The sequence below is a fragment of the Pithys albifrons genome, chromosome 10, assembly GCF_047495875.1.
Source record: "Pithys albifrons albifrons isolate INPA30051 chromosome 10, PitAlb_v1, whole genome shotgun sequence".
NCBI classification, from domain to species: Eukaryota; Metazoa; Chordata; class Aves; order Passeriformes; family Thamnophilidae; genus Pithys; species Pithys albifrons.
Window position 1 is genome coordinate 10190314 of NC_092467.1, and position 8327 is coordinate 10198640.

An 8327-nucleotide genomic window follows, 5' to 3' on the forward strand; every position below is an offset into this window, starting at 1 on the left:
AAAGCAGACTTGGCCAAGAATCAAGTTCCACAGCTATTGGCTCAGTTATTGAACCACTGTGATGGACACAGGGAGGGATGGAATGTAGCAATGATACATTTCTAGGCTGGTCAAAAGTCTTCAGAGCATATTCTTCTTGTAGTGGTTAACGGGCAATGGATTGAAATCCCAGCATTGCAAAGGACAGCACTATTTACCCTGCTAACGCTTTCAATAATGAAAAGAATGCCTTCTGTAAACTAGCAGTTATCCTGTATACTTTATTTAAGAAAAATAATCCTATTTAGTGTATGTTGACTCTGAACAGCAAGTAGTCAAGCCTGAAAGGTTCAAATTACAGAGTGAAAAGTGTAAATCTCAATTTAGTTGCTGTAGCTCAGGAACAGCTTATCTGTACTGGAAAGCAAGAGCAGCAAATGAAAATGCTTTTATGGGAAAAGAATGTTTAAGAAATACATTGATCCTAGTTCTGTTTTAAGGTTTCTGGTAAACAGAACTACTTTATAATGAAAAGGGAAACAGGAAAGCTTTTTGGGTGTCCGATTAAACGAGTTTATGATTCTAAGGAAAAAAGTGATTTTATCTATATAGCCAGTGGGTTTTAAATGTAGACCTGGAATGGCTGTGACTTAGCAACAGGAACATGGGAGAGAAGCCCTTCATAAAGAAGAGGATGAATGGTTTCATTCTTTTGCAATTAGAGATTCAGATTTCTTGATATTTAGGGCTCTTTTTTTCCTTTTTCATTTGTTGCTCCTTAGTGGCTCTCCTCACACATGCCTTGCTCATTTTTTCCCATACTGTATCTCTCTGTATTCCTGGTGGGGACACTCTAGGTAAGTGCTGAGGGACAGCTGAGGGCTGGAATAGAATTTAGATTTTTTTTTTTGGAGAGATTACAGTAAAGTAAAATGGTTGTGCTCTGGTTGGAGATACTGTCCGTGTCTGGGAAACTTCCTTCTGTGCAAGATCCAGAGAAAGTTTGTGTCTCCCCCATTCACCTGAGAGATGTACCAGTTTCAGGTGTGCCACTGGATGATCTCAAAGTCTTTGCAAATCTGTATTTCTGTCATCAGTGAGCTCTGGGGTTTGACCCTTGTTTTGTCAGGAAGGAAAGGCAGAACCAAGAGCTCAAGCACATGGTTGGTTAGAGAATATACAGAGAGGAAAACTATGAGAAATCAGGGTTCAGAAATTCTGCTGATGAAGAAATAGAGATTTTTTTTTTCCTTTTGTGTTAGATCCCTAATTTTACTCAGTTGCCTGGAATGTAGTAAACTAACAGTTGAGTTTTCAGCCCCTACCTGGACACATTGAACACATGATGAGAAATTAGTGGATATGAGAATATGGGGACACAGTAATGTCTCAACAAGCCAAGAGCAGAACAGCAAGATCAGAGGAAGAGACTTTCCAGTAAGAGAAGAGAAAGTAACTGGTGAACACCTGGTTTTGTGAAGAACTGCAAGTAGTTTTAATCTGTACTCTAATATATTTCAACTGATAAAGAAAAAAGAATATTTAGTTTAGGGCTTGCCTGTAATCTCAGTTCTTTGGTCACCAGTAAGTCTCATTTTTAAAAGGTGTGGTTTATGAATTAGTAGTTCTTGCTCTTTAGTGGTTTTAGCTCTTGTAAGGATGCACAGGACAAAAGGCTCGATAGTGTTCTGTTTTTCATGAAGAAGTGAAATGTTGAATGACAGACTATTTCGTTAGTTTTAATAGAGCAAAAATTAATTTCAAACTTTTTCATTGTTTGTATCAAACTGTGCAGTAATTCAGCACTTGAGGATTTGAGTAAAGTACATGGATTTATGAGCATGTATAAATATTATGATGTTGTATCCTCCTGTTGTTTCTTCTCCCTTGCCTGTAATGAAGCTGAAGTCTTCACCCTCTTCATGGTGGTTGGCATTGGGATTTCTGCTGTTTGTCCTTTATTAGGCTCCTGACCATTTGTATTTGGTGTACTGAAGCTCAGATAAAGTAAGCAAAGGAAGTATTCAAAGGGATTTCTATAATACTGCTCCTACAGTGCTCCTGTTTTCTTTTTGGCACTGATACATGTTGAATATATGGATGCTTTCAAAGTGGTGTCTTGAGTGATTTTTAGGTATGTCAGTCAGAGTAAATAAGAAATTTACCAAATGTAAATTATGCTTTTTTCCCCCAGTCCAGTTTAACTTCATTTTGTCTAGAATATTTTACAGTCTATGTTTCAAATTTTCCACAAATACCTCCCTGTCCAAAGATGGGAATGGTTGGGAATGGGAGGTTACTCATTCTGTGGGGTAGTTAGCATTGATCCTGCCAAAACCATTTCATAGTTGGCCAAACAATGTGCCACAGAGCCCTTCTCTCTCTAATCAGCTCTACTCCTCTGCTGTAAGAAACTGGAGTTTAAATCCTGAGTTTAAACAGGACTGAATATGGTCCTAATGCTAGACCTGCTCCATCTGTTAAGATTCCCTTCAAAATGGATCTCCTTCCTGTTTTGCATTTGGTATTTCTCCTTGTTTGAACAGACATTCCATTCTGGATCCAAGGAACAATTTGCAGCAAAAATGTCATCAAAACTTTATCTATTAAATAGTTCTTCTATTTTTTTTATATTGAAAAATAGCTGACCTTCACTATTGTCTTTGGAGATTGGTTTTGGCATATGGTAAATGTCATTTGGTGTTAAGAATACAGTGTAAATTCCCCCCTTAATTATCTCAAAAATTGGAATTTTAAAAAAATTTCTTTCCTTTTCAAACTTCTGTGGTTTTGTGGTTCTCCCACACTGCTGGCTGTATGGAATATTCAGGCACAATGAGTCTGTATCCATTCAAGTGCAGATCATCTCACCCTGGGGCTTAATCTGCAGCGTTGCAGTCTGCCTGGTGGGGAGGTGTGACAGCAGATACTGTTACCCAGGTGCAAACCACAGAACAAGCAATGGCTCGGGCATGACAGTTTTCTTGTTCCTTTTTATGGTGGAAGAAGTAAAAAGGAAGCAAGTACTTCATATCAGTTGACTTGTCTCTTGTTGTCTCTTGGCTGTCTATGCCAGAGCTTCTCCCACTTTTCCTGTCCAATCTGTTACCTCTTGCTTGTTAATTTTAGTAATGAATATTCTCTTTCCTCTCTCCAAAATCGAAAAGCAAAGTATAGAGCTCATCTATTCCTATTCCCTGGTTTGCTACAAAGACCCATGACAGTCCTACTCTCAGTTCACTTACTGTTAAGAAATACTTAGAAAAAAAGGAAAAACAAAGCACCACCTTTCTTTGCTAACACAGTAACCAGTAGGGGGAGATATTACACGGACAAGATGACCGAAATCGCTGTAGGTGTTTGCCAATGGAAAATGAAACTAAATTGCAGATCATGGAAGTTTAGCCTGACCTTGGCATAAAGCAGAGGGTTCATAAGGGTGCAGAAGGATTGTGAATGTGCACAGAGGGTATGTATTTATTCTCAGCTGCTTCTAACTTTTAAAAATTAGGAGTGACAGCATTAACATGATTCTCTTGACTGACAGCTAGAGTATGTTTCTATTTTTATATTTTCCCTGGAAACAGCACAAACCTGCAGTTTAATAGCACTCCTTGATTAAACACTCACTCAATGGCTGTCTGCTCTGCTGTGGGGCCAGACTGAGCAGAAAGGAGACACACTCCTGGTAATGGCTTCCTATGTTTGAGGTGATTGAGTATGACTCAAGCAAGGGAATCAACAGGGCTCAACCTGAACCTGCCAGTGTAAAGGTATTTGTAAGGATGTGCTTTGGAATAGCAAGTGGCCTTGGCTGACCTCTTTCTCAGAGTCTCCAAGAAGCATTCTGCTCAGGAATGTGCTCTTATGATGCAAGGACAAAGTCACAAGGATGTCCTGCAGTGTGCTGGTGTGTTCTGCTACACCTGCACTTATTACAACTCTGTACACACTCATTGAATTCATTGCTGCCAACTCCTCTCTCTCTATACGTACAGTAGTTAAAGATTCTCAATGGAAATCTTTCATGCAGTTGTTATTTAAACAGTTCTTCCTGCAACAGAGACTTAACCATTTTCTGTGATGTTAAAACTAATTTAATTCTTGGTGCTAGGGATGTGCCAAAGGGAGCTGTGTTACTCTTTTAGAATTGGACAAGAGCTTAATGCATTCTCACTTAACCTGGCCCTAGAGAGGTAAAGGAAGATGCGAAAATCTTGTGTTGTGGTAAAAACACTCACAGAAGCCTTTCTTTAAAAAATATTTAATCTAAGGCAACAATAAACATCACAAATGTGTAAATTTTGAATTGAATTTTTTTTAAGTGAACTCTTTTAAAATTTAGTCCAAATTCTGGACACTTTATTCAGACTGCTGAGTATTTATTCATTTCAGTAATCCCATTGATTAAAGATGCTCTGCCTCATAAAATGAGATTGTGGAGTTTATCTAAATTGTTGCTGACAGAAAGTCTTCACCTTCCTAATTGCTTGACAGTCTGGTCACTTGAGTAACTACGGGCAGAGGGAAGGAAGTCTGCACTGATTGTCTGTGGGATAAAATGTTCTGGGTCTGAGCTGTGGGGAGAAAAATATGGTAACTGAAATTAATTGGAGTGAGGTAAAAGCCCTGCAGTTTCACATAAGTTATCCATATGAACTGTAAAGGACATTTGACTCCAGCTGAAATTTTACTGGCAAAAATTTATTTGCCTTTATGTTTTACTACTGACAAGTGAACTTCAGTTAAATTTGCCAAGCTTTTTTTCCCATGTTTAGACAATTTTACTATTACACCCTGCTCATGTGACCAGAAATTAGGCTGAGTACATTACACAATTGCTTGAGTAACTGATATATTACTGAGGGAGACAAATCTTTGCTGCTGATGCTTATTATTCATGATGTATTTGTGTGTTACATCTGACTACATAAATTTTTGCTGGAAATTTTTCACTATGTGATTTTGAGTAGTCTTTCAACAGAGATGAGACAAAGAAATGCAAACTCTATGTGAAGACATGCATAGGATCACTATTCTTCTCAAACATTGTTGAGAACAGTGCTGCCTTTTTTCTATTCTGACAAACTGGTTGAGGTTCTCCTACTGTCAGAGAACTACTCCTGGCAGTTCCTACTGAAAGAGGACATTCCCTCCTCTAGTGTCAACTTTGAAAGTACTGGGTCCAAATGGGGATGTGGCAAAGGCGCCTGAAGACTGATGGTAAAATGGAACTTTACTAATTTTTAACGTTTTTCTTTTTCTGTGGTAACATCAAAAATAATCTTGCCCTCAAGATGTCTTCATGTGCTCTTGGTTTTACAGAACCTACAAGCCACCAATGAGAAAAATTCATCCTCTTTCTCTGCTATCTTACTACATGTAAATATTTTTGTTCCCAGATATATTAGGTTATGTAATTCTATATTCTCAAGATCCATTTGTTGACAAACCTATGCCCATAATCCTGGAATTCTAAGGATTCTCTTGGGCTTCTTTGAATTGCCCACAGTTAATTATGCCTTTGGCCTATATTAGTTTTAAAAAAGCAATGAGCCAGGAGCAATTGCAACAGTAACGGGATAATAAACTTGCAATGGCACAGTCAATAACTGGACTTTCACATAGTATGCAATGCATTATGTGAATTAAGACTGTTTTTCAGTTAATAAAAGTTGTGTAAAATGAGCTTTTATCCATCAATCTTAAATGACCAGCTAATTCTCAGAGTAAACCTACAGAGTTGCTACAAAAGTAGTATTAAATAAAAAAGTTATTTATAACTTCAATTTGGCTAAATCTTTACTTAAAGAAATACTTAATTTCTGTTGGAATAATACTTTTGTAAAAGGATAACAACCTCCTTTCATCCTGCCACAATAGAAATATTTAAGATTCACTTTTTATTTATGTCTAGATAAAGTACATTCACTGGAGTATTAAGTTGAAATACATGATCAGATGATATTACAATACCATTTCTATTTTCATAAAATTACCTTGTCGAAGAACAAAAGAACCTTTGTATGAGACTAAAAAAATTTCCATTTTTTGTAACCCTATATTTAAAATGGCTAAGCACAGATATTAAAGCAGCTGAAGCTCTGTTTCTAATTCCCAGAGTGTGCTAACCTGACGAGCATTTTACTGAGGTCAAAAGAGTAGAGAACTACTTTTTGCAACTTTAACCAAGTTAACCCAGGTTGTAGTATTTGTTATTGGTTACATACAGTATACACACGTGTTAGTGTGAGGCTGTATTTCCCTCTAAAATAGACCTGTGGGCCTTTCACCACAGAACTGCAGCAGAAAGGGCAGCTGCAAAGAGACTGGCAATTCTTTTTTTTTCTCTGAAGCCAGATATTGGAGCCCACTATGTACACCCAGCAGCTGCTGCACATCTGAGACCACTCCACAGGTCACAATATTCCTTCCATGTGGTAAATGGAATTTGCAAACTTTCTGGGCTTTCTTTTTGTCCCTGATGCCAAGGAAAAGATTACTCACCATCACTCATGGAGTATAGAATAATCAAATTTATGTGCAATTAAACATGAATGTTCTATTTAATCTATTTAATCCTGTAATAGCAAGCCAGCTTTGGAGATTGGATGTTTTAGACTCCATTTAGTTCAGCAGACTGTCAGATGGGAAGGTGGCACGACAATGGAGACAATCACCATAAGTCTGCTGACTGATCAAAGTCAGGCATAAGTCAAATTGAATTCCAGAAAGCCTCACTTTGTAAAATGTTTTGAGGTTTCATGAAATTACATTTTAAAAATTCAGGCTTACAAGCAGGATAAGTGGTATTCAATTCCTCTTTGAATGCAGTATTTTTCCAATAACAATTTATTTGATAGAGGTATTTATAGTAGGCTTGCCTTTGCAACTCTAGTAAAATATCAACACTCTCATTACATCTTTTTAAAGAATTTTATGCTGGGTGCACACTGCATGATTGTTTCTTAATTGCTAATGGACTGCAGATGCACTAAAATAAATCCATAGTTACCTTACTGAAGGCAAAAGGGCAGATTGGGTTGTTGCTGGACAGCACTTCCCTGTTTCTCAGGACAAAGGTGTGACTAGTCTGCCTTGAAATACTTGTGTGTTTAATCCCCAGGGACAGGAATTACTGCATGACCCTCTGTGAGGAGATGGTGATGACGAGCTTTCCCCCATATGCTGCTGAATTGCTTGAATTTACAGGCGAGTTCTGAGGACCCATAAAGGATCCTGCGGGTATTTACCAATGGAAAAGGGGAACAAAAAACGTTGACTGCTGTGAGGAAAGCAGGTGAAAGGCAACATTAGAGCGGCCTCATCCTTATGCCACGTGTACTGCATTACCATTTCCCATCAACTGTGTATATGGAAAGAGATTGGAACTGGAATCAACCTCTGACTTAGAAACGTAGTAAGGTTTGATAGATCATTGTGAGTATTTTCTGCCAATATACTGGTAGTAACTGTACTCCATAAAAGCTTCTAATGCCAACACCTTGTGACAGAACATCTACTACAGAAAGGGTTAGTTTGTGCCAGATTAGTTGTGCCATTTGGAAATTATATATTGCATACTATCAAACAATGGAAGGAAGGCAAAAAGATGATTTAAAGTTGTATTTATTTTGGTGAGGTTTTTTGTTTGTTGGTTAGTTTTTGTTTTAATTTTAAAAAATGAGGGATAGAGAGAATTTTTCTACTGCAGAGCAGCAAAATTTAGCTATATTCTATCACGGTTTTTAAAATTTAAGTTATAAGGCTGTACACGTTTCCTCACTCATCCTACCTCAGGTCAGCTGTGGTGTATTTTCTTTCAAAAGCAGATTATTGTTTGCTTTACTTGGTAGTTATAGTTTTTAACAGCAAAAATATTTGCTCATGTAATTAATACCAGTCTATTAGAACATTAAACTCATTGGCCTTTTCCACTTGACATTTCACGATCAAACAAGTTATTAATTGTTATTGATTATTTAGTAGTGTCTTTAGAAATTGTGATCCAATTTACAATGTGTTGACAGCTTCCCATTAGATTTTCCCCTAAGTAAACTATAAAGCAAACAAATCACCGGTTTTAAAAATTTCGCTTATTAAATTTGTATGTACAGCACTTTCACCAAAACTGTTGTGTCAGGGAATCTATGGAGAGAAATCAAAGTTTCAGAAGAGTCAACAGAAGATATAAAACAGGCAGTTAAGTTCAACTGGAGGGTTTTTTACAGGGCAGGACAATACCACAAGTGTTAATTTTAGAGGGTGATGAATGTTGGCTCTCAGTTGTGTCTGAACTGTCCTGCGGTTACAGCTAACTTAGAGTTCCCCTTAAGGGAAAAATTGCC